The sequence below is a fragment of the Mixophyes fleayi genome, chromosome 2, assembly GCF_038048845.1.
Source record: "Mixophyes fleayi isolate aMixFle1 chromosome 2, aMixFle1.hap1, whole genome shotgun sequence".
Classification (NCBI taxonomy): domain Eukaryota; kingdom Metazoa; phylum Chordata; class Amphibia; order Anura; family Limnodynastidae; genus Mixophyes; species Mixophyes fleayi.
In genome coordinates this window covers 354,201,281-354,213,522 of record NC_134403.1, presented here as the reverse complement: position 1 = coordinate 354,213,522, position 12,242 = coordinate 354,201,281, and the positions used below count along the sequence as shown (strand labels likewise).

At 47.1% G+C, this 12,242-nt stretch overlaps 1 long non-coding RNA gene across 1 annotated transcript in view; it reads left to right on the top strand.

Annotated features, from left to right (window-relative positions):
- The window catches only part of LOC142139495 (uncharacterized), a 40,813-nt gene that overhangs the window by 4,007 nt on the left and 24,564 nt on the right, over nucleotides 1-12,242 (top strand). The window lies entirely within an intron of this gene.

The window sequence follows — 12,242 nt, the reverse complement described above, 5'->3', positions numbered from 1 at the left end:
CAGAAATAACAGGTGCAAACCACATGTGCTAAAGCATATAAACGCTATTCTTTGGTGCATGCTTTTGATATGCAGATCACACACATGCTGCATACTGTGGTAATATTATGTGGTTGATACGCACTGGACATGCGAATGTGTCCACAAAGCTTTTCCCATTCATTTCAATAGCCTATTCATTTCCAGCATATGGAAACACCATTGAAATGAATGGGCTATTGAAATAAGTTATCAGATCAGGGAGCTGGCAGAGTCTGGTGTCCATGACAACTTGTTGACAGCTTGTGGGATTTTTCTATTTTTTAGAGCATTAAGTGCTAAGCTTAAGTAATTATTGTCTGCACTTAAGGACTGGTGGTATTGTCACGTTACCAGAGAGACTTCAACTGGATCCTGATAGTTCAGCTGAGATTGACGTTACTTCAGCGAGGGGCGCGGAGTCTAACAAGTGAAAGGTGTTCACCAGAGATTCCCGCAAGGGAATATGGGCTTTTGCGGCTTCCACTTGCAGGTCGCGGTCCCCTGGAGAAGTTCTCAGCGAACACAGCAGACGGAGCGTAGAATCAGGTAGAAGCTGCGCTGTCACTTGATAGCGGTGTTTAGGCGGGAGGTTGGCAGCGTGGTTACTCGAGAGAGAGAATATAACTGAGACGTTCAGCGGAGTAGTCACTAGGGAGCTGGTTAGCAGGAAAAGATAGTGTCGCCACTTGGAAGTGCTTTACCGGAATGCAGCAGCGTAGACAGCTGGAGGTGAGTTCCCCGGAGAGACGTAGCTTGGAAGCTTGAGGGAATAGCAAAGACACAGGAGCTGTTTCCAAATCTTAAAGTCAGGGATTGACTGAAAGAACCAGCATTGAGTTCTGGTCAGAGGAAGTATATATAGTGCAGTTCCAATTGACCAGCCAATAGAGGGCAGTGAGAACACATAAAGCAGTTAGACGGTTCTGCGCATGCGCAGAACCACTGAGCGCTGAACGGAAGAAGGGGAGAGACAGCGCTGGAGAGTTGCAGCAGCGTGGACCAGGTAAGTAAAAAGAAATAGCGGGACTTGGTGGGGATGGCCTCTGTAGTTAGCGGGTACACCCGCCGGCTCCCGAGGAGGCAGCGGGAGTCCGGTGCGTGACAGTACCTCCCCCTTTAGAGGTGGGCACCGAACACCTAGGACCTGGTTTCTTCGGAAATTTGGAATGAAATTTTTTCAGCAGAAGAGGAGCACGGATGTCTGCAGCCCGTACCCAGGAGCGTTCTTCGGGACCGTACCCCTTCCAATCCACTAAATACTTGATTGTTCCTCTAGAATTTTTGGAATCCAGAATATGGCTGATCTCGAATTCATCAGTTTGTTGGAGAGAAAGGGGAGTGGTAGATGTGACAGGAACCGAGAACCGATTAATGATGAGTGGTCTCAATAAGGAGATATGAAAGGCATTGGCAATACGTAGAGTGGGTGGTAGCCGTAGCTTAAAACACACGGGACTGATTACTTGAATGATCCTGTAAGGACCAATGTAGCGAGGAGCAAGTTTCATGCAGGGCACTTTAAGACGGATGTTCTTTGTAGATAACCACACCTTGTCGCCAACCTTCAAAAGAGGAATAGCTCTGCGTTTTTTATCTGCTGCCAGCTTGTAGCGAGTAGAGGATTTCTGAAGGGCCTTTCGAACTCGAGACCAGATGGATAGAAAATCCTGTCGAAGAGTGTTAACTGCTGGAACTTGGGTGGGAGGGAGGGCAGAAAACTCTGGCATACGCGGATGGCCTCCAAATACCACGGAGAACGGAGTGGTTGATGTGGATTCGTGAAAGGAATTGTTATGTACGAACTCTGCCCAGGGTAGCAAATCCACCCAATTACTCTGGTTGGCTGAAGAAAATATCCTGAGAAACGTCTCCAGATCCTGATTGACCCTTTCTGTCTGGCCGTTGGTCTGGGGATGATATGCGGAGGAGAATTTCAAACGGATACCCAGAAGATGACAAAGGGATCTCCAGAATTTTGAGACAAATTGTACCCCACGATCCGAGACAATTTCAGCAGGGCAGCCATGTAGTCGGAAGATTTCCTTAATGAAATGTTGAGCTAGACATGCTGAGGATGGAAGGCCGATGAGTGGAACGAAGTGTGCCATTTTCGAGAAACGGTCCACAATAACCCAGATGGTATTAAATTTATTAGCTGGAGGTAGGTCAGTGATGAAGTCCATGCTAAGATGGGTCCAGGGCTTGGTAGGTAGTGGAAGAGGTTGAAGTAACCCTTGTGGAACCTGGCGAGGAATTTTGTTTTGGGCACAGATAGGGCAAGCAGCCACGAAATCTTTAACCTCGGAGTGGAATTTGGGCCACCAGTACTGTCGAGAGAGTAGTTTGAATGTTTTACGAGAGCCAAGATGACCTGAAAATCGTGAAGAATGACACCAGTGAAGAAGGCTCTTCCGTAGATGAGGAGGAACAAATGTTTTTCCCTGGGGGGGAATGGGGTTTGAGGAAGTTGAGAACAATTTAATGCATTTGGAGTCCAGGATGGGACGTTCCAGCAAGGTGTCTGATCCCGAATTTTCTGGGAAAGCCCGGGATAATGCATCCGCTTTCCTATTTTTGATACCGGGTTTGAAGGTGACCCGCAGATCAAAGCGGGTAAAAAAGAGGGACCAGCGGGCCTGACGTGGATTCAGGCATTGGGCTGACTGGAGATAGAGTAGATTCTTATGATCCGTGAAGATCGTAACTGGGTGACGAGCCCCCTCTAGAAGATAACGCCACTCAGTTAGAGCCAACTTCATGGCCAGGAGTTCCTTATCCCCAATGGCGTAATTACTCTCTGCTGGCAGGAACTTGCGGGAGAAGAAAGCGCAGGGATGGAACTTGCCTTGAATATTTTTTTGCGAAAGAACTGCTCCTACACCGGTGGAAGATGCATCCACCTCTAGGAAAAAAGGAAGAGAGACATCGGGTTGCTGGAGGATAGGTGCCGATGAAAAAGCTCTTTTGAGAAATTGGAACGCTTCCAATGCTTCTGCGGTCCAATTTTGCGGGTTTGCCCCTTTTCGGGTGAGAGCTGTCAGAGGTGCCACCACAGATGAGTAACCAGCAATAAAGCGCCTGTAATAATTGGAGAAACCCAAAAAACGTTGAATGGATTTGAGTGTAGTTGGTTGGGGCCAGTTGATTATAGCATGAACTTTCCCCGGGTCCATTTGTAGACCGGAGCCAGAAACCAAATAGCCCAGGAAAGGCAACTTAGGAACCTCAAATATGCATTTCTCCAATTTGCAGAACAAATGGTTGGTACGTAATCTGGAAAGAACTTCAGCCACATGTAAACGATGATTGGGAAGATCTTTGGAGAAGATTAAGATGTCATCCAGATATACTACGACATTGGAATATAGCAGATCGCGAAAGATTTCATTCACAAACCCCTGGAAGACGGCTGGAGCGTTACATAAGCCAAACGGCATCACTAGATATTCGTAATGGCCGTCCCGTGTGTTAAAAGCCGTCTTCCACTCATCCCCAGAGCGAATCCGGATCAGGTTGTAAGCTCCGCGTAGATCGAGTTTAGTGAAGATTCTCGCACCTTTAATGCGATCGAAGAGTTCGGTGATTAATGGAATGGGATAGCGGTTTTTAATAGTGATGGAGTTCAGGCCTCTGTAGTCGATACACGGACGGAGAGCTCCATCTTTTTTTTTCACAAAGAAAAACCCGGCCCCGGCGGGTGAGGAGGAAGGTCTGATGAAACCCCGTTGCAGATTTTCCTTGATGTAGAGTGTAGTAGCCTCTGTCTCGGGCAGTGAGAGCGGATAGACTCGACCTCGTGGAGGAGTTTTCCCTGGAATGAGATCGATGGGGCAATCCCAAGCTCGATGGGGTGGTAGACGCTCAGAGGAGGCTTTAGAGAAGACATCCGAAAAGGAAGAATACTGGTGCGGTAACATAACTGTGGTGGGTTCTGAAGGAATCTGCGTGAAGCCGAGAGGTTTGACTGGTGTTAGGCATTGGCGAGGGCAGGCAGGACCCCACGCAATGATTTGTGATGAAGGCCAATCCAGATGGGGTGAATGTAGATGAAGCCAAGGTAGACCTAGGATGATTGGGCTGATGGTTAGTGGAAGAACGAGAAAGGAAATCTTTTCCCAGTGGAGAGCCCCAACTTGCATGGAGATGGGTCTTGTTCGTTTAAGAATACTTCCATTAGGGAGACGGGAACCGTCAATGCCCGTAGTAGCCAAGGGCTTTTTCAGCGGAACAGTGGGCAGCGCTAGCCTAGTAACCAGAGATTGTGACATAAAGTTCCCGGCTGCTCCAGAATCCAACAAGGCCTTGGACGACTGGGGCCCTGAAAGCAAATGTAAGGTGACAGGGAAAGAACACGTTAGGTCTGGAAAAGAAGTTGGAGAGGAAGTAAGAGTCCCTAGACTGACCTCTCCAGTGCAGGCTAGGGTTTGTCGTTTCCCGAACGCCGGGTACATGAAGCCAGGAGGTGACCAGGATCTCCACAATATAGGCATAGTTTATTCTTCATTCTTCTCTCTCTTTCATCCGGAGATAAACGGGAGCGCCCCAATTGCATAGGCTCATCCGTAGACGTAGGTGGTTGAAAACGAGGAGCTAGACGAAAGGTAGACCGTCTAGGAAGGTCTTTCTCGGACGATCTTTCCCGAAGCCGAAGATCTACCCGGTTGCAGAGAGAAATTAGGGCATCCAAGGTGGGTGGCAATTCTTGAGAAGAGAGGGCATCCTTGATTTTATCTGACAGCCCTTGCCAGAAGGCAGCAACAAGAGCCTCATCGTTCCACTGGAGCTCGGAAGCTAGGGTCTGAAACTCAATAACGTATTGAGCCACAGAACGGGAATTTTGACGTAGTCTTAGGATGCTAGTAGCAGCGGACGTCACTCGTCCCGGCTCATCAAAAATCCTCCTGAATGCCGAAGTGAAGGCGGAAACATCATTGAGAAGATTGTCGTTACGTTCCCAAAGAGGCGAGGCCCATGCCAGGGCTTTCCCGGATAGGAGGGAGACCATATAAGCGACTTTTGACCTGGGAGTAGGAAAATTCTGAGGTAATAACTCAAATTGAATGGAGCACTGATTTAAAAAGCCTCGGCAAGAGGTAGGATCACCATCAAATTTGGAGGGTGTAGGCAAACGCAGAGAGGAAGCGGCTGCAGCAGGGACTTCGACTGCTTGTGGTTGAGCAGCCGGCTGAGGCGGGGTCTCCTGTAAGGCGTCTAAACGGGATGCAAGAGTTTGCAAACCTTGCAGAAGTTGCATCTGAACTGCATCCTGACGCTCCACTCTTCCAACCAGGTGTTGAAGCATGTCCTTGGCGGAAGGTTCTCTATCAGGATCTGACATGGCTGGTTCTTAGTGTCACGTTACCAGAGAGACTTCAACTGGATCCTGATAGTTCAGCTGAGATTGACGTTACTTCAGCGAGGGGCGCGGAGTCTAACAAGTGAAAGGTGTTCACCAGAGATTCCCGCAAGGGAATATGGGCTTTTGCGGCTTCCACTTGCAGGTCGCGGTCCCCTGGAGAAGTTCTCAGCGAACACAGCAGACGGAGCGTAGAATCAGGTAGAAGCTGCGCTGTCACTTGATAGCGGTGTTTAGGCGGGAGGTTGGCAGCGTGGTTACTCGAGAGAGAGAATATAACTGAGACGTTCAGCGGAGTAGTCACTAGGGAGCTGGTTAGCAGGAAAAGATAGTGTCGCCACTTGGAAGTGCTTTACCGGAATGCAGCAGCGTAGACAGCTGGAGGTGAGTTCCCCGGAGAGACGTAGCTTGGAAGCTTGAGGGAATAGCAAAGACACAGGAGCTGTTTCCAAATCTTAAAGTCAGGGATTGACTGAAAGAACCAGCATTGAGTTCTGGTCAGAGGAAGTATATATAGTGCAGTTCCAATTGACCAGCCAATAGAGGGCAGTGAGAACACATAAAGCAGTTAGACGGTTCTGCGCATGCGCAGAACCACTGAGCGCTGAACGGAAGAAGGGGAGAGACAGCGCTGGAGAGTTGCAGCAGCGTGGACCAGGTAAGTAAAAAGAAATAGCGGGACTTGGTGGGGATGGCCTCTGTAGTTAGCGGGTACACCCGCCGGCTCCCGAGGAGGCAGCGGGAGTCCGGTGCGTGACAGGTATGCTTGAGAGGAATATAGCTGTGTTCATAAGGACAAAACTTTATGCTTATTATTTTTTATTAAGACATATATGCAAAGTATTTTCTACCCTTTTTATTTTGTATCTTATATTTTGCAGCGTGACTGTGGAGATGACTGCAGCATATAAATGCATGGCATAGGATGCTCTGATTGCGCAATGTGTGGAAAAAAGAATCCCACCAGTGGCAGAAGCAAGGAGCAATTGATTAAAACCCTCTTGCAGAGCGATCAGAGCGAACATGGTGATTTGTCTCATGAACAGCACCGCCAGGATTCAGAAAATTACCCGATTGTGGATATTGCACCAAATACTGAACTGTTACTTTCTGGTGACTCTATCAGCTCAATTGTGGATACTGCTATGGATATTTATTTACAAACAACTCTCAAATATTTGCACCCAGCGGACATTGCAATCAAAATGGAGCTGATTGATACAACAATTTCAGGAAAGAGAAGCTGCACAGCAGCAGCCCCAGGTGGCATAGAGACAAGATGCCCTGGAGCCTGCAGAGAGACAAGATGCCATGGAGCCTGCAGAGACAAGCTGCCATGGAGCCTGCAGAGAGACAAGCTGCCATGGAGGCTGCATAGAGACAAGATGCCATGGAGCCTGCAGAGAGACAAGATGCCATGGAGCCTGCAGAGAGACAAGATGCCATGGAGCCTGCAGAGAGACAAGCTGCCATGGAGCCTGCATAGAGACAAGATGCCATGGAGCCTGCAGAGAGACAAGATGCCATGGAGCCTGCGGAGAGACAAGATGCCATGGAGCCTACGGAGAGACAAGATGCCATGGAGCCTGCGGAAAGACAAGATGCCATGGAGCCTGCGGAGAGACAAGATGCCATGGAGGCTGCGGAGAGACAAGCTGCCATGGAGGCTGCGTATCAGACGCCGTCCCTGCGCCTCCTCTTCACGCAGGGACGAGCGTCTACTTCCGGCCGGGCGCCCCGTTGCTAAGCAATGGGGACACTTCTCCCGGCGACGTGGTGCGCATGCGCGCCCGTCGCCGTAGCAATGGGACGCGCTCTGGAGCTTCCTGTCGGTGGTCAGCGCCACTGACCGCCGAATCACTGCCCACCAATGAGGAGCAGCCACTTCCTATTTATATGTGGCTCTGACACCATTAGGGTGCCAGAGCAACTAGTTATCTAGCCTCCAGCGTTCCTGTACTGTGTATTTACCTCCATATATATACCTCCATTACTCTTGACTCCTGTTACCGACCCGGCTTCCTCTGACCTCGCTCTTGGATCTCCCTTTTGTCCTGCACCGTATACTCCGGATTGACCTCGGCCTGCTGCCTCCTCTTTTGCCTTCTGATTTGGTACCTTATCTGCCCGCCTGGATCCTGACTCTGCCTGTCCGACCACGAATAGCCTTCCATCTCGCAAGTAGCTACCTGGGAGGGCCGCGACCTTCACGTCCTTCGCCGCGAAGTCCAAACTTCCTTGCGGGGGTCCCTGGTGAATACCGGCAGCGTGTTAGACTCCGCGCCTCCTTGAGTAGTTGTGCCAATACTTGCAGGTGTCGCTACCTCCTCCGTGACACTGCGGAGAGACAAGCTGCCATGGAGCCTGCGGAGAGACAAGCTGCCATGGAGCCTGCGGAGAGACAAGCTGCCATGGAGCCTGCGGAGAGACAAGATGCCATGGAGGCTGCAGAGAGACAAGATGCCATGGAGGTTACAGAATTTCAAGCTGAGCAGCAAGCTGAAAGAGAAGCTGCAGACCGAGAGGCAGAGAGGAGATACCTGCTGGATCTTGCTAAACTCCAATGCTAGCCAGAAGCCAGAGAGTTAAAGCAAAGTGCTTCTGATACTTATTCGGGGCTTGTGGCCTAACTGTCTGCTTCTTTGTAGCAGTGGATTGGGGGGTTAAGCTTTGATGCTCTGAAAGAGTTAATGATCCAGAAGCAGTTTCATACTTTGTGCCCATCTGATGGGAAAGAATGGGTGGTTGATCTTGACCCCTCATCGTCAGCAGAGGCAGCTAGACTGTCTGACAGGTATACTGTCACTTGGGCACCTGCCGCTAGAAGAGTTCATCTGTGCCAGGGCAGTCTGTCTGTGCCTTCACCTGCTGTTTCTTCTTCGTCTTTTGGGAGGGTAGGGGAAAAGCATTCACTGGGAGACACCCACCGGGGTTTTGTGTGCAACCAGGTGGGACACATCAGTACCCACCTGGTTGCTGTGTGAAGCTGGAGCAGGGTCCAGCCACCTCAAATATACAGTGACCCAGGCTTGGAGGGGGTTTCCAGGCACTAGGAACCCCCCCCCCCCTCGGTTTGCCTATGCTTATTATTCCTAATGAAGCATCCTGGCTGGACTCAAAACACAGGTGCGTGGCTTCACTTTGTGAGCTAATCACCAGGTAGTGACTTAGATGTGATCACTCAGTGCCTCTCCTGTCTTCATTACCATCCGTGTCTCTGGCACCTTTGGCCTCATCCAGGCTATTATCAGCCATGAATTCAGTTCTACAATACATTATTGGTTTCACAGTGTTTGTCTGTATTTTTTATTTATACAAATCTCAATTCACACACTGTAACATTTCATTATCATTATCACATTTTTCACTAATTTAATGCTCTTCACCTATCTATGCATATTAGCAGTGTTTTTCATAATAATTCATAATCTATAGCATGTATAGATATTTAGCATTAAATATTATGATAACTGCTTTTATTATATTAGAATTCCACAGTTTGATATATAATTTACTGAAACCATGATCATGTGAGACACTAAAGAATTAGCTTTCAATAATAAAAATTCATGAAATCAGTTTTTTAGTGCTACAATGTTCATTTATTAGCGATAGTATTTCATTATGACAATTTATCAGTGAGACTTGCTAATTATTTTTTTATCCATTTGAGTCTTTAATCAGCAATGTGCATTTGATTCTTATTTCTTATCCGACATACAATAATCATTATACATTATTTATTTTTGCATTTTTTTGGGACATTGACTAGACTTTATTTCAGGTAGGGATGGGTGAAAACAATTATATAAACACAGCTTAAGTGCACACACTAATTGAAGGTTTTGCCTCACACAGACAAAGTGCCACCTCACTTTCTAAAGCTGGGTACACACTACAGGGTTTTCGTCCAATAATCGGCTCAAGCAGCCGACATACAACCGCTCGTTCAAAAGTCGGGTCAGTGTGTGTAGTGACACGATGGTCGAAAGTCTGCCCAAATGGACGATTGTTGCCTCCTTTGGTTGGTCGTACCGTTAAATATTTTCATTCCAATCTCGTTTCAGTTGTGCAGTGTGTATAAACTTCCGACCGATCCACGATAGCGAGTGCAAAATTACAATCATTGCTCACGACAACATGGCTGTAAAAAGTCGCTAACAGGACTGCCGTTCTTCCCTTTTCCGTCTAAAACAAGGCTAGTGTGTATGCAGTCCATGGACCGAGCGATCGGACCCTCACTCGGCTGTAAAATCGATCGGCATAAAAAGTTGGTGGAAAATTCTGTAGTGTGTACCCAGCTTTATGTATTTGTCAATGTTATCAGTAACTTATGTAACATGTATTTAAGATGTAGTTGTCATTTAATCTTAAAACAATGGGTAACCCCGTCACTCTAGAATTGGATTGCCTCTGGGTTAAACCGTGTGCATGCATTATACATAAGCAGTCCGATGATGTATTTGAGTTATTCAGCAATGAAAATGTTAATTGATGTTCTGTTTAAATCTGCGGTAAAGAAATTATAAACAATCCCCTGAAATAATCATTCTAAAATCCATTTCCCTGCGATACCCAGTATTAGAGTTCTATTAATCTTATAAGTAGACTTAGTTATTTAAGGATCAAAGTTCATAATTTAACACTGTTTTACAATGAAATGAACTATCATTTTAAAATATGTACAGCTGCAATTTCTCATTTGACTTGTCAAATGTATTAATATGTAAATAGTACCATGTTTAAATTACACTTATTTGCAGAGTGAATTAATCTTATGTGAAAGCCGAGGGTTTTTTTTTTTATCATGAGGCAAATGATATAGGTTATTTAACTGTGGAAGAGACAAAGGGAGAACATGGCTAATCAAGCAAAACAGCCATCATTGGAAAAGTTTGTTTCACTAGACACCTCTGACGTATAGTGCCCACTAGTGTCTGGTTCAGGTAGTGTGTTTGCTTCTCTGGTCTCTGTGTAGAAAAATGTGTTAATAATTTATTCATTGATACTGCACTATTTATGCACTAGATAAATTGCTATATTTAATTGATTAATATTAATTGATTTATTTTATTTTGTCTTAATTACTTGCACCATATTTTGGTAGTTCTAATCAGGTGCAAAGTCTTTAGATATAACCAGGGCCGGATTAACCCTAGGGCTAACTGGGCTACAGCCCAGGGGCCTCTGGCATCCAGGGGGCCCTTGAAAGTGCTCAACAGCATTATTGATCGGTCGGGGGCGGGGTCGCCCCCGACGCGATCAATGCTGCTGAGCACTTGCACTGCGGTCCTTCCCCGGCGCACTGTAGTCTCCTTACTGAGGAGATATCATGAGTCTCAATCTCACGAGATCTCCTCAGTAAAGAGCGTACAGCGTGCTAGGGAAGGACTGCAATGCCAGGAGAAGGAGGTAAGTGCTTTGGGGGCGGCTCGGCTCACCGGGGGGGCGGCTCGGATCACAGGGGGGTGGCTCGGATCACGGGGGGGTGGCTCGGATCATGGGGGGGTGGCTCGGATCACGGGCGGGGGGGCTCGGATCACGGAGGGAGGGGGGGGCCCTCACGGGGGAATGGAGGCCACCTTAGCCCAGGGGCCTCCATTCCCTTAATCCGGCCCTGGATATAACCCCATCCTGCTGATAATGAGTGTCACCAGCACGTTATAATTATTCCACCAAACTTTTTTCTCTCTTAACTTGTACTGTATTTTGTAGATATCTGCAACATTCTACCTTGTATATGTTTGTGAATGGATCACTTATAAATAACTTCTGGTATAAATTTATTTAAAGCAAATAGCGTAGAGCGCTTGTTTATATAATTGCACATGCACTTATTTTTGATATTGTGTATATTTTGGTAAGGGAAATCTTTAAGTTCTGAGACCAGGGAAGAAATTTGTTTCTTGTTTAACTTTGCTAGAGGAGATGCATTATTTCTGGAGGTATATATCTGATGTAATAAGCCTTTGTGGATGGAGGTCTTTTGTGTATTGTGATGTGGGAAAATGGCTTGTATGGGTTTGTACCTTTCTTTGGGATTGTGTATTCTGCGACTGTCTGAAGAAAGAGTTCATGTTAATTAGACCCTTTGACTTGCTAGTAGATTTCCTGCCTCTGAAATAAGAAGCAGGAAATCACAGCAAGGTTTTTAAGATATCACAGATAAGTGTAAATATTGTTAGCTTTGAATTGCATGTAAATCCATGTTTTGATACACAGGTTACATCCTGATTCTAAAACCAGCTCAGACCTCGAGGGCGCTGGCTTTCCCAGTGAGGCTGTGTTCAAATGTGTATAAAAACAGAACTGTTTTGTATTAAAAGTTGTTCTTCTGATTTCATCTGACCCTGAGCACTGGTACATTTAACCAGTGAAGAGCAAATAAACATCACTAGCTTCAAAGACCTGCTTGAAAATATCTTCCATGCTGAAAATCCTGTGACCTACAGATTAGACCCAAAATCTAATTCGTTCCCGGCTGTTTCTGAGGTTTGGACCCAGCTTTTCCGGTACCACCGCTCTGGCTGCTACCCTGCAGCCCTGGTCAGTGTGATAGGCCGGGGGGAATCCAACCACAGCAACCCTGATCCATAGTAAGAGGTCAGGAGTACCAGCCCAGGTACAACAGCAACGAGGTACACTCGCAGTGTCAGTTACACAAACAAAATCCGATACTGGATGCCGGTAAGGAGTCCAGTGGTGGCAGCATTTATAAGCCCCTCCTATTGCGGTAAGAGGGCGCATTTATGATAACAAAAGGGAGCGGTGGCAAAGTAAGCCCCGCCAGTTCCCAGCAACAACAGACAGGGTGGCATAGACGGTCCATCCTGTTACAATGTTCATATGCATTTTGGGATGCATA